This window comes from Rhea pennata, chromosome Z (genome assembly GCF_028389875.1).
Source record: "Rhea pennata isolate bPtePen1 chromosome Z, bPtePen1.pri, whole genome shotgun sequence".
In the NCBI taxonomy this organism is placed as follows: Eukaryota; Metazoa; Chordata; class Aves; order Rheiformes; family Rheidae; genus Rhea; species Rhea pennata.
In genome coordinates this window covers 12,224,532-12,242,679 of record NC_084702.1, presented here as the reverse complement: position 1 = coordinate 12,242,679, position 18,148 = coordinate 12,224,532, and the positions used below count along the sequence as shown (strand labels likewise).

The window sequence follows — 18,148 nt, the reverse complement described above, 5'->3', positions numbered from 1 at the left end:
CGGGGCCTCCGGCACCCCCCGCCTCGGCCCACGGCCGCCCCCGACGAGCTGCTCCACGCGCCGGCGGGCTCCCGTCGCCTCATCGGCCGCGACGCGACGCAACTCCCTCACAGCGCGGCCCGGCCCGGCCCGGCTCTCCCCCCAAGCTGCCAACGCGGGGGGCTCCTCCCATGTATTTTATTGTGCTTTATTAATTTTATTTTGCTTTAATAATTTTATTTCTAATAATTTTCTCATATTTTTTATTAATAATTTTTATTTCTTTTTTTTAAACTTGTTTTATTTTTAAATCTTTGTTACACAGGACAGCCCTGGGGGAAACGGGTTCTAAACAAGATCCTGGGAACATTTACATATTCGAGACTGGAAACCTGAAGGCTTATTCTAGTTGGAAAAAGACGATCTTATCTTTCATTTACGAGCAAACATAACTAATGAGGAATTCCAAGAACAAATTCAACCCTGGGTTAAACTCTGGCAAACTTACTCAACTCGTAGGTCTTTTCCAATGATTCGGTTTCCAGTCAAACTACGGGGATTCTTGGTCCTCTGAGGGTTGATATTGGAATTATTCCTCCAAGCTGAAAACACAAATAAATACAAATTAAAGTCTACTTTCATTTTCTTTTCTTCTTTTTTTTTTAATCTGGATTTTGTTTGGGTTACAACTTTTCACTCCCATACAGTTTTCTGGTGGTTCCTCTTTGCATACAAAGCACCTGAAGAAAAACTTTATCACCCACTGTATGTTTTATTATGAAAACATCCAGGTTGAAGTCCAGTTCTGGGTTTTCTGTATTACTTTTTGAAACTCAAGTTATACCCTATGAGACAAATACAGTAGCTGATATAGATGATTCTTACTCCTGTCACCCATTTCTTCCAGTAAATACTTCATCCAATTCATTCTCATTTCTGTTGACCTATATAGAAATGCATTGCATATTACAATGTAAAATGTCAAAGTTTTCAGGAAAAAAACTTCAATTAGAGATCCACTACAACTCAGTAATAAAACAACGACCTAAACAGAGCAGAAACAGACCCCCAAACCGTTCCTAAAATATGTTTTCTCGAGCCATCTGGAAGACTGAATCTGCAGCAAGCTCCAGGTCAAATTCCACAGGAGAAAGTTCCTACTACACATTCTTAGTAGTTCCTATGCCAAACTTCCAAAATCTTCCTGTCACAAAAAGCAGCACATCCAACTTCAATAAGGGCTATACAGTTGCCTTTCAACTTCATTAAGGTCTATACAGCTGCCATTTACTTACATTGCTTTTCAGTATCTGAGCTCAGTCATTCATTTGACATGTCTGACGCTATTGAAGGAGCACTATGGGTCACTGTAAAGCCACTGCGTAATTTACAGAATCTTCTACATTTTAAAGGAAACAAAAGTTATATTACTCCCAAAGCTTGTGGAAGAGAGACTACACAGTGTTGGGAGCTGCCCAGAAGCATAGATGGGTTTTTTAGTTCAAGAAGAGAACAAGGATTCACTGAATCTCTGCTTATTTTTCTTCTTCATACATAAACACATAGATGAGCCAAAACAGGTTCAAATGATGGACAAACTGTTATCAGCTGAACCAGCTCTCCAAGACTATGAATCTATCTGAAAAATGAAAAAAAGTACTGCTTTATTACTGAACAGTAATGTGTATTAGCAATCTCACTGTAAGACCATACTTGAATAAAGGAACACCATACATTTTATAAGGATGAATGAAGGAAAGATGAATCACAGATAGGGGCACAATGTCAACTTCATCAACGTATTTTGTGGAACAGATTACAGTGCCCAGCCTCAAGCAGAGATAAGCAAATAGTAATTATTTCACTGCAAAAAATAAAATAAAATAAAATAAAATACTTCTCCAGCAAGGAAGACAGAAGTCTAACATGGAACACCTGAACTTAAACCTAAGTGGTATTTGCAAGCAAATCAGATCAAGAAAGATGATTCAGATATAAATAACCTAATCACAAATGGCATCAGGTTGGAACCTCATTGTTTCAGGCTCCTGGAACGCAGACTATTCTTTTTTCAGTTTTCACAAATAATCTTTCCTTGTTCTTTTTTGGGGTTCCACCATCTGAACTCAAAGATACTTTCGAACTTCAAACTTTACAAATTTCAAATAAAATCAGATTGTTATTTAATTAAAAGACAAATTAAAATAGCATCATGTAAAAGTATGGATCTCAAAATTTTGCTGTCCTCCCTTCCTAATGGTTAGCCATAAGGCATTACATGGTGTAGAACATGGACAACTGAGTCTCAGGATAAAGAACCTCGGGCCTATGAGAACACCCTCAAAAATGAAATGCTTTTGCCCCAAACAAGACCAAGATGGGTTTTTCTTATGTCCTGAATTACCTTCACAGTAATTCCTACAGAAATCAAAAGGTTCTCTATATACCTAGGAAACGGAACAGCTAAATGCCAAAGTAGGATATTTTCCTTATTGTGTCAGTTACTTCATTTATTGAACAAATTAAGTTGTGCAGGTGAGAATACATGGAGCCATACATGCACTTTTTGAAAAGTTTACTTGTGGTTCATGAAACTCCACAAACAGAATATGCTTTGGTCATATGCTAAAGAAAATGCAACAGCAAGTTTATTAAGACCAAAGGAGATTTTGATCAGATAGGCACCTTCTTTTCTATAGACTTTGCTGCCTTTCTCACTGGGAGATGAAGGGAGGAGGGGAAGCCACAAAAAAAAATTGAACTATTTTCCCAGTCAAAACTCTCAAAGGAAATGAGTGTTGAAATTCTGAAGTTAGTCTAGTAAATGACTTCAGAAAAAGACTGTTAGACCTTCCTCCTTCCATATAGATATTAACTTTATTTTAAAAAAGAGGGAACAGCACATAGGCAAAACTCTAGAGTAGAAATAAAGTCTGCCACTTGGCTCCTATACTAAATGATCATGGGAAAGAAGCAAAATCAACCACCTCACTGACATAATGCAACCTCTCAACTACCTCTGCACAGACACATGTTCAAAAGGCAAGTGGGCTGGCCTATCTACGAAAACCAAGACACCAGAGTCAGACAGCTTGGCTTTTGCACTTTGCATCTCAGTACCTCCCAAATGGCACAATACAAACAAAAACAGTGAATCTCAGGTTTCCAATTTTCAGCCAGGAGTTCACAGTTAACTATATGAAGAAATTCAGTTCCTGGAATGAGGACGTAAGTTTTAAAGCACTCTCCATAAACATGGACTCATAGAGGAAGGTGTCAGTAGGTGGTGCTGAAGAACACAGAAGCACTCTTCCTGGATATTCTAGAAACAAAGTATGGGAATACCTGAAATGCTGGATTATTTTCAGAATTTTGATCTTAGTGACCTGAGATTAGACTAGCCAATACGGTTGGCCTAAAACTCAGGCAAGCACCTTCCATGACATCATGGAGGTGGAAATCAAATCACTAGCATTCAGAAACCACCATCAACCCCTAGGAGAAAGCTCAGCTTTGGGAGTGCTACTGAAGAAAGTCTTCAAGAAGGCAAAATGAAGAGAGATCACCACCACCTTGGACGACAAATGTGAAAAGCTGCTTTGTTGTGACATGCTTCCCCTGAAAGCATGAAATCTGGTCCTACATTGTGGCAGCAGTGACAGAGACTGAGCTGGACTGGTGAGAAGAATATTCCAGCCAGAACTCCAGAGATCATTCCTAAGATACAGTGCCCTGTTTGGTGGAAATAGAGTACTCTGAAACAAGTGAAATTCACATATAGTTGGAAACCAAAAAAAATGCTGCATGGATCTGATCCGAGTCAGCCAAAGACTACTGCTTGCTTTCTTCAGCAATATGAACTCAGCTAAGCAAGGATTCTGTGGATGATGCAGTGCACCCCTTCAGTAAACTGAGACCTCACATGCTGCAAAGGTACTGCATCTTATCTTCAAAGGGTTAACCCTGTGCAGAGAGCATGTGGAGAGGCTGAAAAGAACATTCAGACAAATAGTTTAACTCTATAAAACTAGGCCACTAGAAGTCATGGTTGGTAATACAGGCGAACAAAGCTGAGTAGAATGGCACATCATCTCATGTAGCCAGTCCCCAAACCACCTCAAGCATCACTCTACAGCAGCAGGATAGTGGCTGAAATCCCACTGGCATACCAGAAAACACTAATAAGAGAAGCCGAAGGATTGCTGTGCTCTCACACAATGTTCTTCAAAAGCACTCTTTTGTTTGGGGATCTGATTTCCTTGCTACTTTAACACCACCTTTGTCTCTTGCTATGCCCCACTTCTCCCCAAGCTTCCCGTTATATTTGACATTTGTTGGGCAGCAAGCAGAAGCCTCTCTGTCAGCTAGTTTATTTCCTCAGGTAATATAAATCCATCACTGATCCATTTATAATGCCAGACAAAATACACACTATTATTTGCCCACTGGCTCACTCACAGTATGGCACACAACATCCTTCCCTGAGGTAGGATAATATATATTTGTGCATATACTTATGTAGCATTTGACAAAATGCCATTTGCAGTTACCTCAGACCAGTGATTACCAGCAGACTTCCAACCTCCTCTGCCCTCCATGCACCACTCCCAAAAGATTTTTTTCACCTTGCAAACGAAGGTCCTCTGTCTGTTTGGGTGGTGGCAGTAAGTTGCTGGTTCCATCACTGACTTTGCTGAAGAGTGATAACCTTGAAAAGGTGGAGCAAGCTGCAGCTAACATTTACATGTTGTCCAAATATTTTATTTTGTCCCAAAATTATAATTTTATACATATTCCATCGCAATACAGGCTGGGTTGTAATATATACACATTAGAATGCAGTACACTAGGTCAAAGAGAGAACCTTGCTTCTTTTACTTCCCCTTTAATTTCCATCTCCACCCACCTCGTCTTTCTAGGTAACAGTATTTTCTGCAGTCTGTAATATATGCAGCCCAAGGATAAAATATTTAAAATAAGGCAAGCATGGTGGCTCAGTCATCATTTGTGTAATGTGCAGATATCAACAGTATCTAGAAGGAACAAAGTAGAATGTCTACAATGCAGTTTGAAGGGAGGGGGGAGTATTTACAGTGACCTCAGTATTACAGTTCACAGTACCTATGAATTGACTGAGGTTAATGGAAGCTCTCCAGCCAGAAGGTGTTTGGATCAAAAAGACATTAGAAATTATTGAAAACAGGAAAAAGCTGCTATGCCTTGTCCGTAGAAAAAATGTGTACTTTGTTACACACTTTGTTGTTGTTGTTGTTTCTGTTTTTGTTACACAGGTAGTAATTAAGAACAATCTCTCTTAAGAAGAAAAAAGACCTCTCTAGCTAACCTTACTTCTCGTCTTTCCAACAATAAACAGTCCTTTCCCTCCAATACTCTGGACATATTCAAATTAAGGAGAGAACGCTTATTAAAGCTGAGCTGTATCAAAAGTGTCAAGATGCTGAAGCTTCTAATAGAGTTCTTCTTTCTTAGTTTGTTACTTTTTGGTTTAAATAAGCTTTTTGAGGGACAGCCACTGAGATCCAATTCCTCTTCTTCCTCCTAAGAAATACACAAACAGGAAATGGACCATAAAGGGGAAAAAAAAAATAAGACCTTCTTTGTAATGAAACCCATAGCTAATGGGGGCAGAGATTACAACCAACTGTATCCTTCAAAAGCTACAATCCTTACAAATATGTGGCTCTTGTGGCTTTTCTCTCTTCTACAAGCCCATTACACAACATCTCTTGTTTTTTCCTACTGATGTAAATGCTTTACATTTAACTATTTTGAAATGATGAATTTTAAATAAGCATTTTAAATAAGTAGTAAGGAAAAAAAATAGTTTTAGAATAAGAAATCAGTTCCAACTGCCTCAAGATTACCTTCATTCTGAAAAAAATGGGACCATTCTGGCTTTACTCTGAAGACATGAAGTGAAAGATGATAAAAAGAAAACCTAGTTTCCAGAACTTTATCCCTAGTAATGCACACACAAATGCCAAACTACATATAAATAAAATGATCTTTCTTGTCACAAGAGGTGTTCAATTCAAGACTGGTTTATCAAAAGTTTCTTTAAAAAAGAGAGAAAAATCCTGAATATACTTTTTCTTACATTCTCCACCTACCCACTTTTTCTTCTTAACTCAGTAAATTAAAGGAATGACTACTATTAATTTACAAGTGGATCATTAACAATTTTAGCCACTGCAGGCCATCACCAATTTAAAACCTGGCCCTCATCTTTAATTCAAACACTCTGAAAAGGTGTATCTTCATTATGGAGAAAGAGAATCATAGTACAGTTCTCTTCAGAGAAAGGCTTTGGATAAATTAGTTTCTTTAACCTTTGGAAACCTGTGTAACCTGGAAAATGAACCCAAATTCTTGAAATACCTTTTCTGATAAGAGGCAGGAAATTGAAAACTAAGCACAGGTCTCCAAGGAGCACTTGGTCCATGCAAGGTGAATACTGGAAGAGACTTTCAGTTTTCCTGACCTAAAAATGCATGGGTAGGTACAAAGAGGAAAGACTCTTTTAGAAAGCTCTCATGCATGTGGTTAGTCAACAATGGGACCTTCTTCAAAGCAGGAAAAAAAATGTCCAGAAAAAGACCTGTAAGATAAATATCTTAGAGAAACCCAAGAAAAGACAGAGCACCCAATACAGGAGAATGTTAGACTTCACCAGGATTTTGGTTTTGCATGCAAGTATTAAGAAATACTAAAGAGAGAATTCTGAGGAGAAGCACTACATGAACTGCCAAGTCCTTCTTATAAGCTTTGTACTGAGAACTCTCTCACATTTCTTTGCAAATCCAAGCATGCAATTGAAAATGCATGGGACACAGGCTCTTTGGGACAGATACTCTGTTTCTAGCCTACTGATATTTGGCTCTAGGAAAGCAGACCAGACAGCAATCCTTTCTCTCTCCTCACTGGTACATTAGCCATTGCTTTACCTGCAGAGAGAGTAACTGCTCCAGGGATATGCCCTCTCTGGCACAGAGGGACAAAACATCTTGGCTGCCAAAAGCTGCATCACCAAAACACAAAAATACAATGAGGTCTCTGTTCCTGCATATGGATCAGATCCATTTCACTCTGAAAGACCAGTTTAGTATTGCTGTTCTCACTAGCAGTCCTATCACCCTCTTTGCCTTCCTATTTGACATGGGCTTCTGCAACTGACCTCAGTAGATCTTCCAACACTTTCAACCTGCCTCCAGGTCATCCTGCAGGTGACGCTATCCATGTGTGTGAGGAGAACCCCAGCAGGAGGTCTGTATCCACACTTGAGCATGCTTTCAGCCTTAAGTAGGGTACTATTCAAAACTGCAGCAGCTCCGCCTAAGCAACTGCAAGGATAGACAAACCTGAACATCTACTCTGCATACAAAATAGGTACAAGTGGACAAAGTAGTAATCAAAACACATTTTAAGCTAACAAAGATGGCAAATACATTAAAAGAAACACCTAAAAAACCCCCAGAAGACACAAGCTTTACAATCATTCAAAACACCCAGAAGAACTTTCAGTCTGATGAGATATGAACAAAATTATACAATCCCTTTAATCTGAGACCTTCAGAAGTAAATTCTCAAAGCAATAAGAAGTGTTACCTGACTCAAAACATCTTACACAAAGAGCAGGAATATTCATGTATGGCAACGACAAAGATGTGCTACAATATACTACAGTTCAAAAGCAAAGGTACATAACTGAAATTGGTTTTCTCGATCATTATACAACCACTTGAAAAAAGGAAATAATATTTGACTTAAGGGGAAAAACGTCACAAATTTCCCAACTTCCTGCTCTTCAATGAGGTACACGTGAATAGTTTATGTAGCTCATATGTTGCAAGAATTCTCCACCTCAGTAGGTTTTAAAATGAAGTAGGATTTCTCTGAAGAAGAATCACATACAAAAAAAAAGTATCTTTCTTTCTCAGCAAAGGAACAAAAATGGAAATAAGCAAGTGAGCAAAAACACCTAAGCCACAAACAACATAGCTTCAATTGTTGTGAATTGAATGTAGTCATTTACATTGGCTGAAGGGGATAGATGAACCTTTTTAATGATGTATGGAACGAAAACATGGGAAGTTCCAGAGAGAAAAAACAGACACCTCTTTCCAGTAAGAATCCAGCTAAGTGAACAGCTCTTTACACAAGATATTCAGCAACATCACTTACTGGGTAGTTGAATCTCCTCCCTGTTTTTTCACCCAGAAGATGTATACATGGTCTGTATGACACCAAAACACAAATAGTATTTTGAGGCACTTCATTTACTTCATTATGAGCCAACATCCATTAACACTATGGAAGAGCAGAAAAGCAAAACCGTAATGTGCTTTACAGTCCATTCTGGACATTTTTTCTTTAAAACTCCTTTGAATAAAGGCATTTATACCCTTTCGTTTGTTTCTTGCAACAAGCATTTGTTCATGCGTGGGTTCCTGTTTGCAAGAATGTATGCAAAAAGTTTCACATTCATTTAGGACTTCATTGACAGAAGAGTCTGTGTCAAAAGTACACAATCAGTCCTGCAAAAATCTCTTTTCCCCTGCTGTTTATGGAACACGAAAGGGAGACAAGACAATATCATATGACTCAGATTTCCATTCATCTATGTCGAGAAAGTTGTTTAAGACAGCCAATGTGACATGTGACTTGCACACAGAGAAAAAAAAAGACTGAAATATTTCCCTGGTTTTCAGAGTTTCAAATTATTGAACATAATCTTGAGATTCACAATCTGTTTGTAGTATGTAAGGAACAAAAAGGCAGAATTAAATATACCAAGTAGCAGTACCTTATACTCTATTTCTTGCAGTTACTACCTGCTCAATCTGAGCCCACACTGTGGTAGGCCTTCTCTGTATGAAAAGCAAGCTGAGTGAGTCTCACCATGAAGAGCCTTCCTCCTTCAGCTTGCAAGGGAGAAGTACAAGGAGGTGAAGTGGCCTGGGTCCAAGTCGCAGAGCAGGTCTGTGGCACACCCAGCAGCAGAGGGTAGGTTTCCATATTCCAGACCTTTCCTGTAATACCATGTTATCCTTCTGTGCCAGCATCTCTGAAAGCACAATGCTAACTTACCACAACAGCTACGAACACAAGTGGCTTCCACATAGTGGAAGTTGAAAGTTTGGCAGGGGTAAATCATACACCACACACAAAGAAATAACTAATGCTCTTTATTAATCATCCTTTTTTTTTTTTTTTTTTTTTTTTTTTTTTTTTTTTTTTAAACTGGAATTGCCATTTCCAGCTTGCTGCACAGAATCCAGGTTTTTGCAGAAGAATTTAGGTCAACTCAGCAAAATGCCTGCAGAGCTGAGGAGAACAACACCAGAGAAAGAGGTTAAGGCTGGTGAATATTATCTAAATTTTCATAGTAGATGAGATCACAGGAGGAAGGAGGTAGATGGAAAAAAGGCTAGTAATTCAAAGGGGAAGCTTCATATGAGGGTGGGGAAAATTTGTTTCCAAGGAGCAACAACTAGAAAAACTCACATTGTTGTAGGCTGAGAGCCTTTTTGCTTAGGATCATCCTACCCAAACTGAACAATTCTTCTATTCTATTCTGAAACTACTCTAAAAATTAGGCAACATAATTATTTATCACTCTGCTGTTCCAGTAAATGTCCAGAAAAAACATCAAAACTTACTACAAGTCATCAAAGGGAATCTTCTTCATAGCATCTTTGTAAAAATACCCATAAGAGGAACAACCTAGATCTTCCTTAGTGTCTTCTGTAAGCAGGAGATATTCATGACCAAAGAAGAGGAAGTTTGATTTAATCAGACCTCTCTTTCATACTTTGTGGCAGGAGCCACAAAGCTTATGCACACTTCCACTCCACCCTGACTAACAAAATTTATGAGAACAAACCAGGCAATTAGTTTTCACATGCTGACAGATACATCTGCCCTTCACTGTTAGAGCATTACAACACACTAGACACACGGATTTTATGAATTAAAAAAGTTCAAGTTGTAAGAGAATCAAGTCCTTCAAAGATTCAAGCTAAACATCACCTTCACTACCAATATATTGTTTCTGAAATAATTCAGTAAAATAAGTCTTCCTTCTGTGATTTTGTGATTCCATTCTAAGGGTTTGGATGTCTAAGAAAACACCTCTTCCAAAAATCTTAATTAGCTTGTGCTGAGAGACATGTGCAACAAACCAAGCACTCTTCATCCTGTTTAATATGAACCCAAGCTTTGCAAAGGAGGCTCACAGAAAAAGAGCAGTCTCTGTAGCAATCTAAGATACTGCTGGCATTCCTGCTGAAGGAAGCATACTGAGCGTGCTTGATTCTAAGGCCGCAGAGCAAAACCAGCCTGAGCTTCTGCCAAAAGCGACGTGTGTCATGGGCAGCTGTGACTGTTATTTTGCCGGGATAGAGATATGAAGTGGTAACACCTCTTCCTTTCCCCCCCCTTTTTTTTTCCTCCTTCCCTGTACATGTCAACAGAGATACACAAACATGCTCACCACAGTTGGAAGGAGCTAGAGATCCAGTTGGTGCTTACTACGAGAGGCACCATGGGATCAGAAAATTTTCTGGAAAGCATCTGCCCGCTCCATGCAGTCAGAAGAGTAGACTCCACTTAGTTCTCTACCTTGAGACAGCATATAGGCAGATGGACTGCACATGGGTGCCACCTGTGCACAGTTTCTGTCCTATCACCTGGGAGAAACAGGGCCACCTGCTGCCCTACACTGAGGCAGCTGAAATTAGCAAGGGAAGTTCACTGGAGAAATCCTGCCTTCCCACTCCTTGTCAGCCCAGCTCCAATTATGAAGCAAAGTCTGGAAGTATATATAACATCAGCTTTTTGGTGAAGCAAAAAAAAAAAAAAAAAAAAAAAAAAAAAAAAAAAAAAAAAAAAAAGAAAAAAGAAAGAAAGAATGATGCCAGTATTAAATTGGCAGTTTTGCAAGATCATAAATTTGAGGTTAAATCTTCCATCCTTTTCATCGCTGTCTACACATACAAGTAATCAAGGAATTATTTCTTGGAATTTTCTTACTTTGTTTGTCTGTGTAACATTACCTTTCACTGCAAAAGATTATTCCTTTCTTGTATAAATTATCTCCCTTTCCAAGGGGAGTTCCTAGCACTAAATCTTAAATTTCTACTTTTCTGCCCTGACAGATCTGCCATCTCCACTGTAGGCTTCTCCTTCTCCAGGGCTTCTGGGAAGATGCAGACTGGTTATCTGCTATTTTCACGGCCTAGCAGAGAATGATGCTGGTACCATATATCCTTAAGGTAACTCTGAAGTTAAAGGAGTTGATCTTTGAGTTCTTTTGAACATGTTTAGTGTGCTGTTTCTTTCGGGACTGAAGATGAAATAAAAGCCACAGCTATACCATACTACTGCCTCTCCCTCCTGAGCAAGAGAGGAGCGTATTTTCAAAAGAGACTGCTCTGCCCAGACCCTTAAACACAGTAAGGCAGTGAAAAGGAGGGAAAGAAAAGGGAGGGCTGGGAAGGGGCTACTGCAGACAAGACCAAGAATGACTGAGAGTCATCTGGCTTTACAGTCTCCCAACCTTACTTGCTGATGAGGGGCCCCTTATCCACTCAACAAACTGGTATCTCAGGCTGCAGAAGCATAATTTTTCTTCCTCTTTCTTTTTGAGGAACAAGACTCCCTTTCTGGTTCTCATTGTCCGTTGCTCTGAACTCAGTAACTGATACAACTGTGGTCAGTCAAGACATGGCATATGTGTGTGTGTACACTATGTCTGGATCCTCAGGAAGGCAGCCTGGTGTTTTATTTTTAAACTTTGGCTCCTGTTGCACAGCACCACATATAATGGCTCCACTCCTGAAGGTTGGATACTCTTCTGCTATCAGCTTTCAAAGAAAAACAAAGCCATGCAAGCCAACACCACCAACTAGAGCAGGAGAAAAGTTCTCTCCGAAAGGTTCTTTCTCCCTCCTAAAACAAGAGATTACAGAAAGATTAAGCCATCAGTGTCATTCCAGCTTCCTGCCCCTGTATTCCTACTAGCTGCAGAATTTTGTGCAAGTCCTGGTACCTGCTGTGCTTTTAGAGATTTATCTAGTTTTTATTTCTAGAAATGTCATGAAGTTCTGCCAATCCTTCCCTGTTGAGAACCAGACTTTTACGTGGATCAGTAATTACTAGAGCCATTTCTTACAAAGCAGAGGGTCATATTAGGAAATAGTAACTCCTTACCTGAAAGCAGAACTTGCAATGGATCTTCAAGGTCTCAGAAGCCAAAGGAGAATGTCTGGCAGAACCAGACTTGCTAATCATAGGATTGGTGTTACTGTTCACCCTTCCTGAAGAGCCTGCCCTTCAAATGTGTTCCAAACTTAACTTGTATCATATACCTCTAGCCACCTGCAGTACAAGATCATTTTGGCAGTGAGGCTTCACTGTCAAAAAAAAAAAAAAAAAAAAAAAAAAAAAAAAAGTGGTTTCCTTTTCAGCTGAGCACAGAGGGACTATATCTGTAGAGTTGATTATTAGAAGAAATGAAATTTTCAAGCAAAAGACAACACAGCTCCTTGCAACCATAGCTGAAAGAAAAGATTTTACACCGAATATGGGAGAGAAATGGAGAGGAACAGTTTGAAGAGAGGAAGTTACCTTCTTATCTTAACTTTACTCACATTTCATGATGGAAGACAGCCACTAATCTCAGCATTACTCACAGGTTAAAATAATCACTCATTCCAAAACCAAGAAACACAGAGGAAGCAGCTCAGACCTCTTTCCCCTTCTTCATTCCTGAACTCCTTTGTTCTCCCATTGTCTTCTAACTCCTCCAATTAGACTACTGCAATACAGCATTCTCAATCTTGAAAGCAGTCTTCCAAAACTGAAACTACAAATTAAGATCTGAAAATATTTTGTCAATTAGGGAATCAAAACTCCTCTTCATCCTGTTGAAGTAATTGGTTTATAAAAGTTGAAAAGAAAACCATTTACAGTGAGGCCTTCACTACAGCATGACCTTCAGAACCAAGCTAATGTATCATTTTTTTCCCAGAAATTGACTTGATTGTGCATCACTTATCAAAAACCCAGAGGATCTGAAGATAGAACTCACTGTTATTGTTAAAGTCTTTGATTAGCATGGGGACAGAAAGACTTAATCTCTAAGTTTCTTAGATATATCATCCTTAACAGACTAAAGAGGTGTCTGACAGAAAATTGAAACAGATTACTACTGAAAGGATCAAGTCCCCTGAATCTACAAAAAATGCTTTCAGCATATAATTGATGAGATAGTTTTAATAGAAAGCTAGGTGCTCTAGGAAACTGATCTGTTGTTAAATTCTGATTGAGTTTTAATGCCACAACCACTTCTGTGGTAACTGTTGGACCAGGTTCTCTAGTTCCGGTCTGCAAAACCAGCACTAAACTTCTGGGTGACGAAAGTACTGGGTTGCAGCATTGATAGGAAACCAGAGGTCTTTTGTTTGAGGGATTTACTGTCCTTTTAGAAACCACAATGTGCAAGGGTATAGTAGTTCTGATAGGACTGTTCCATCTCTTCTTTTCTTCCACAGAAATGAGAAAACAGAAAAGTATGTCTAGTTTGTAGGAGAAAGGCTTCTCCCACTAGTCTTGTGCACATATTCCACTTTGAGAACAAAATGCAGAATGTGCTTCCATAGATATAAGCCCGTAAAAGACAGGGAAATAGAGGAAAATGTGGCAGATAAATAATCAAGCACAAACTGATGCCACAAATCTGCACTTAGCCTTATCATTTCATTTGACTGGGATACTTGCTTCTCTTTGCTATGCCAGGGGAAAAAGATTCTGTTTGATATTTCTTGGTAAAACTTAATCACCTTCTTAAGACTTCCTATGTTTCGAAGTTACAGCATTTCCTCCAGCTATTCTTCAGGTAACGTATCCCTGACCTGACATGAGATATGGGGGTGAGTGTCATCTTGCTCAAAGTTCACCTTCTACAGCTAAGCAGCTGTCCACACCTAACCCAATGGTAACAGTCAAAAGCATCAGGCATCTACAGCAGGGTGGAATGAGTCACCTCCCAGAAGTGCCTGTCTCCCAGTACTGTGTCCAGAGAAAGACTACGCTTAGACTTGATACCTTAGTGCTTTCTACTGAGTCTATTAATTATCCCAATGCTTCATAATCCTTTCCCATTATTAAATTAGAAGTAAAGAACTATTTATACAGCAAACATTTTCTACTCTTAGATTCCAACCACTGCATCTTGTTACAGCTTGGTACAGATTCCAGATTCCTATAATATCAGGCATAGCCTGGCAAATTAACTACTTTTAGCCCTCTAACTGTCACTTCTGAAAACTTTTGAAAGGGGAAAATAGACTTCCTGATAGTTCTTACTGGAAAGCAAAATTTTCCAGACTGCAAACTATTGTTATCCACAGCATTTTCACTTTTTTAAAAGAAATCTCAAATTCAGGAATAGATTTAGTATTCCAAGAGCATTACTTGTACTGATCAGTAGAGTAGCTCCTCTGCAGTATCTTCTGAGCAGTACTGGAGTAGTATGTCTTCTGTTTACATATCTAAATGCTATGTTAGTGCACTAAGCTAATCCAACCATTTTGATATCTCTATTTTCCAAAAAAATGTTTTCTAATTTAGGAGAAGGACAGGATTTTTGAAGTCCAGGTCAGCTATGAAAAAAAGGTATCTCTTGAATTTGTTCCACGTTTTCTATCTATTACAGATATAAGCTGAATGAGACATTTTTAAGTCTGTTTTATTCTTAAATATAAGTTAATATAGAAAATAATAAGAAAATATAAGGAAAAGGGGAAAGGGTTTATTAAAAAAAAAAAAAAAAAAAAAAATCAGATACCCTTCTTGTCTGTCTGACCTGTAGAATGTTTTTGTTTGCAATGGAATGGGTCCAAAAGAAAAAGGAAGATCCTTGCCTTCCTCTCTGGGATTAAAGGGCTCTCAAAGGTACAACACCAGCAATAACTGCTTGATCTATTAAAAAGAAGGTAAGCATTTACTTTGGTCATGCAAAGCCCAAAAAGTCTTTTCTGACACATCAGAAAAGCTAATGGCCAGTGAGACCTAGAATTCTTCTGTGCTCTGTTTGTGAGGTTTTCTGTGCCCAAAGTCATCTTCTTCTGGGGCTGCAAAAGTACATGCCTTCACCTGGTTGATCCCCAAGGAACTGACCCAATTGTCAATCCCTTTTACTTAGGAAAAAGAAAAAAAAAAAGGCACAAAAGATGTTAAGATTGTCATTTAAAGATGGTGTAAATACGTGTTTTGATGATTTCCCCTCTTCAGCTGGTCTCCTTTGTGAACATTTGATGACCGCCCAAAAATTCAATGTGGTTTTTAAGGACACGAGAGGAATGCCAAAATGCATCATTTGGCCACAGGAACTTCAAAGAGCCTTCCTTCACCTGATGAATGACTGAGAAAGCAATCACACTGCTCTTGTTCAAACATTCATAAAAGACAAACCCTTCATGGCTCCTCAGTTGTCTAGGCCATGACGTTGTCATTTTCATAATAGCATTATCATAATTATGATTGCTACAGTGTTCCGACTTCCTAGGAAAAAGTGACATATCCAATTGCATCTTAAAAAGTTCTATTACTAAAAAAAAAAAAAAAAAAAAAAAAAAAGGACAACTTCCCCCAAAAGCTCAAAATCACTGCACACTATGCAGGTAGAAAATAAAACAGCTTCCAAGGATTCTCCAAAACTAGCCAAGATCCTCTCGTGTGCCTCCTACTTCCTGAAGAGGTAAGTAAACAGAAGATAATAAATTCTTTTGAAATCTTTATCAATATACAAATGACTTTTTAGCTTTGTTCAGCACAAGGCTGATACTGCTCCTTTAAGAAAGTGTCCAAATCTTTGTTAATTGGGAGAATGCTCCTCAATTTCTTAGCTTTGTGTCCACCCAAGAGATTTTTCCTCTTGTCCTCATACTCAGACATCATCTAAAAGCTCATTCAACTTTCTTCTACAAGACTATAGACAGTTTTGATCATCCTGACTAAATAACTCTGATTTAGTTTAGACACTGTGTTACCAAGGTTGTACAAAGATGGGAAAGCAATTATGAGAGTTTAGCTGCTGAGCAGCTAATGTCATCATTTCCTCTCTCTGGCAGTGTTTTCTTCAGTTCAGAGCATCTGAAAATGTATACTGAAGTATCTGCTGGTCAAATCCAGCCTGGTACACATCCTGGGATTAGTTTTAACTCTTTTCTAAGAACAACTGGAAAGTTTTCACAGTTGCTTTTGGATATAAACTATGCCAATCATGACAGATCAGTAATCACATATTTAGAAGTTTCAACACAGGTTTCCATTCAGAGGAATATGATGAATTTCTGCTGTGTTTTCATAGGAAAGGCTCCCAAGGCATCTTCATTCCCACTACACAGTAGTGATAGACTGTGCCATTATCTTATGGAATTAATTACTTCTCTGTACAGCTGACATAACCTTCCAAGCTGTATACTGAAGAACGAAGGATGGAGAGATTTGCATTGATCATCAAGATGGTTCTCTGCTATCATAGACATCAATCTTACAACAATTAACTTGAAAAAGAGAAAAAATGTATGCTCTTTATAGAAATGACAGATAAAGTCCCTGAGCCAAGAGAAGGTTGATTTTGAAGAAGCATATAGGCATTTAAGCAGTGTGTTCCTCACATCTTTGAAATACTCTACCCAATTACACCTGTTTTCTATGTTGTAGTCAAGCTCTCCAAAAGAGACTAATCTTAGTCCCAAGACTGACAGATCTGATTCTGTGTCCTGCTACAAGAGACACTTGCATATCTCATTTTTTAAAGGAAAACGGTTATGTGTGAATACCTCCTGACCATAACGAATCTAACTTTTAGAAATTTCTAACCCTAATGACCATACAAAAGAGTAACATATAGAGATCTAAGCAGCTATGATATGGCCATGACTTCTATTCTTTTCCCTTTAAAGGATTAATTTCCCAGTGGAAATCCCCCTTGAGCCTGAAAGTCATTTTTTCCATATTACAGCTACGGAAGATGAGGTAACCCTCAATTCTACTAAACTTAACAAAAATTCTTCTCCTTCTCCAACACTTCTTATGCTTCTTCAGCCTTATTATTCCTTTAAAATAGGAGTTTACTACTGAAATCCCACATGGGCTCATTTGGCTATGACAACTGGAGTAAGAGAAACAGAAAAATACTCCCAAATAGAAGATTCTGGCTATCCCCATAATTTGATCAACTCAGCTCTCCATATGTTATAATCTCATCATGAACACAACTTAGAAATATCCCAAAATACAAAGATGAGCTCTTGACAGGAGAAAGTGACAGACAAAAGAAAGAAAAAGAAAAAGGGAGAAAAAAAAATCTCTGAATTTCCTATGTACAGAAAAAGTCTTAAATCACTCCTTACTAGTAGGTCAGAATTAATTGGATTTCTACACCCACTGAGCTTCCTTCAACACAGACTTGGTCCCATATTGCAGCCTGGAACATTTCATCAGCTTCCTAATAACAGTTAAGATTTTCTAGGCAAGCTACGGAAGAGAAAGTACTTGTTCAATACCAGTAGTCCATTACCACACTTTCCTATTACAAGCTTGTCAGCATGCCAACACAGAGAACTTCCAGAACTCCTGCTTGCTGTCTTCCCACAGAACACAAAGCAACATATTCCCTCAGAAGCACTATTCAACCTCCCTTTCTTGTCTATGAGTCTGCATCTTTGAGACAATGGATAAGAGGAGGCGGACCACTTTCTCCATTCATTTGCTCAGTCTGCTGAAGCATCAGATCTGTCTGATCATGCAGCAGTAGCACTATCCTTTGTTCTGATCAGGTTGCACAAATAGATGTGCTTGTGTCAGTCCCCAGAGCAGGGATTTTTTTCATGACCCATATGATTACAGCTCTCACAACATATTGTGTCCTACTGAAAATGTTTTGGTTCTTTCCTCCCTCTCCCTGATTCAGGAGTTCTCCTACAAATACACAACTCAGTGTTATGAACTGAGGAAGGAAGAAGGGGAAACTGTGTAAAACTTGGTCACACTTGTATGCTAACCAAATCAGACATAATTTTTATTTGGCCCATAGTTGTAAGAGACACTTGAAGGGCCTTGAGTCAAGGACCTCTAGGAC

The 18,148-nt window shown here is 38.7% G+C and overlaps 1 protein-coding gene across 1 annotated transcript in view; it reads right to left on the bottom strand.

Annotated features, from left to right (window-relative positions):
* ZNF462 (zinc finger protein 462) overlaps positions 1-18,148 on the bottom strand; it is a 93,527-nt gene that overhangs the window by 58,790 nt on the left and 16,589 nt on the right. Inside the window, exon 2 of the mRNA XM_062599745.1 lies at positions 488-581. The gene's annotated coding sequence lies outside the window, so the exon portion shown is untranslated. The remainder of the gene's footprint in view (positions 1-487; positions 582-18,148) is intronic.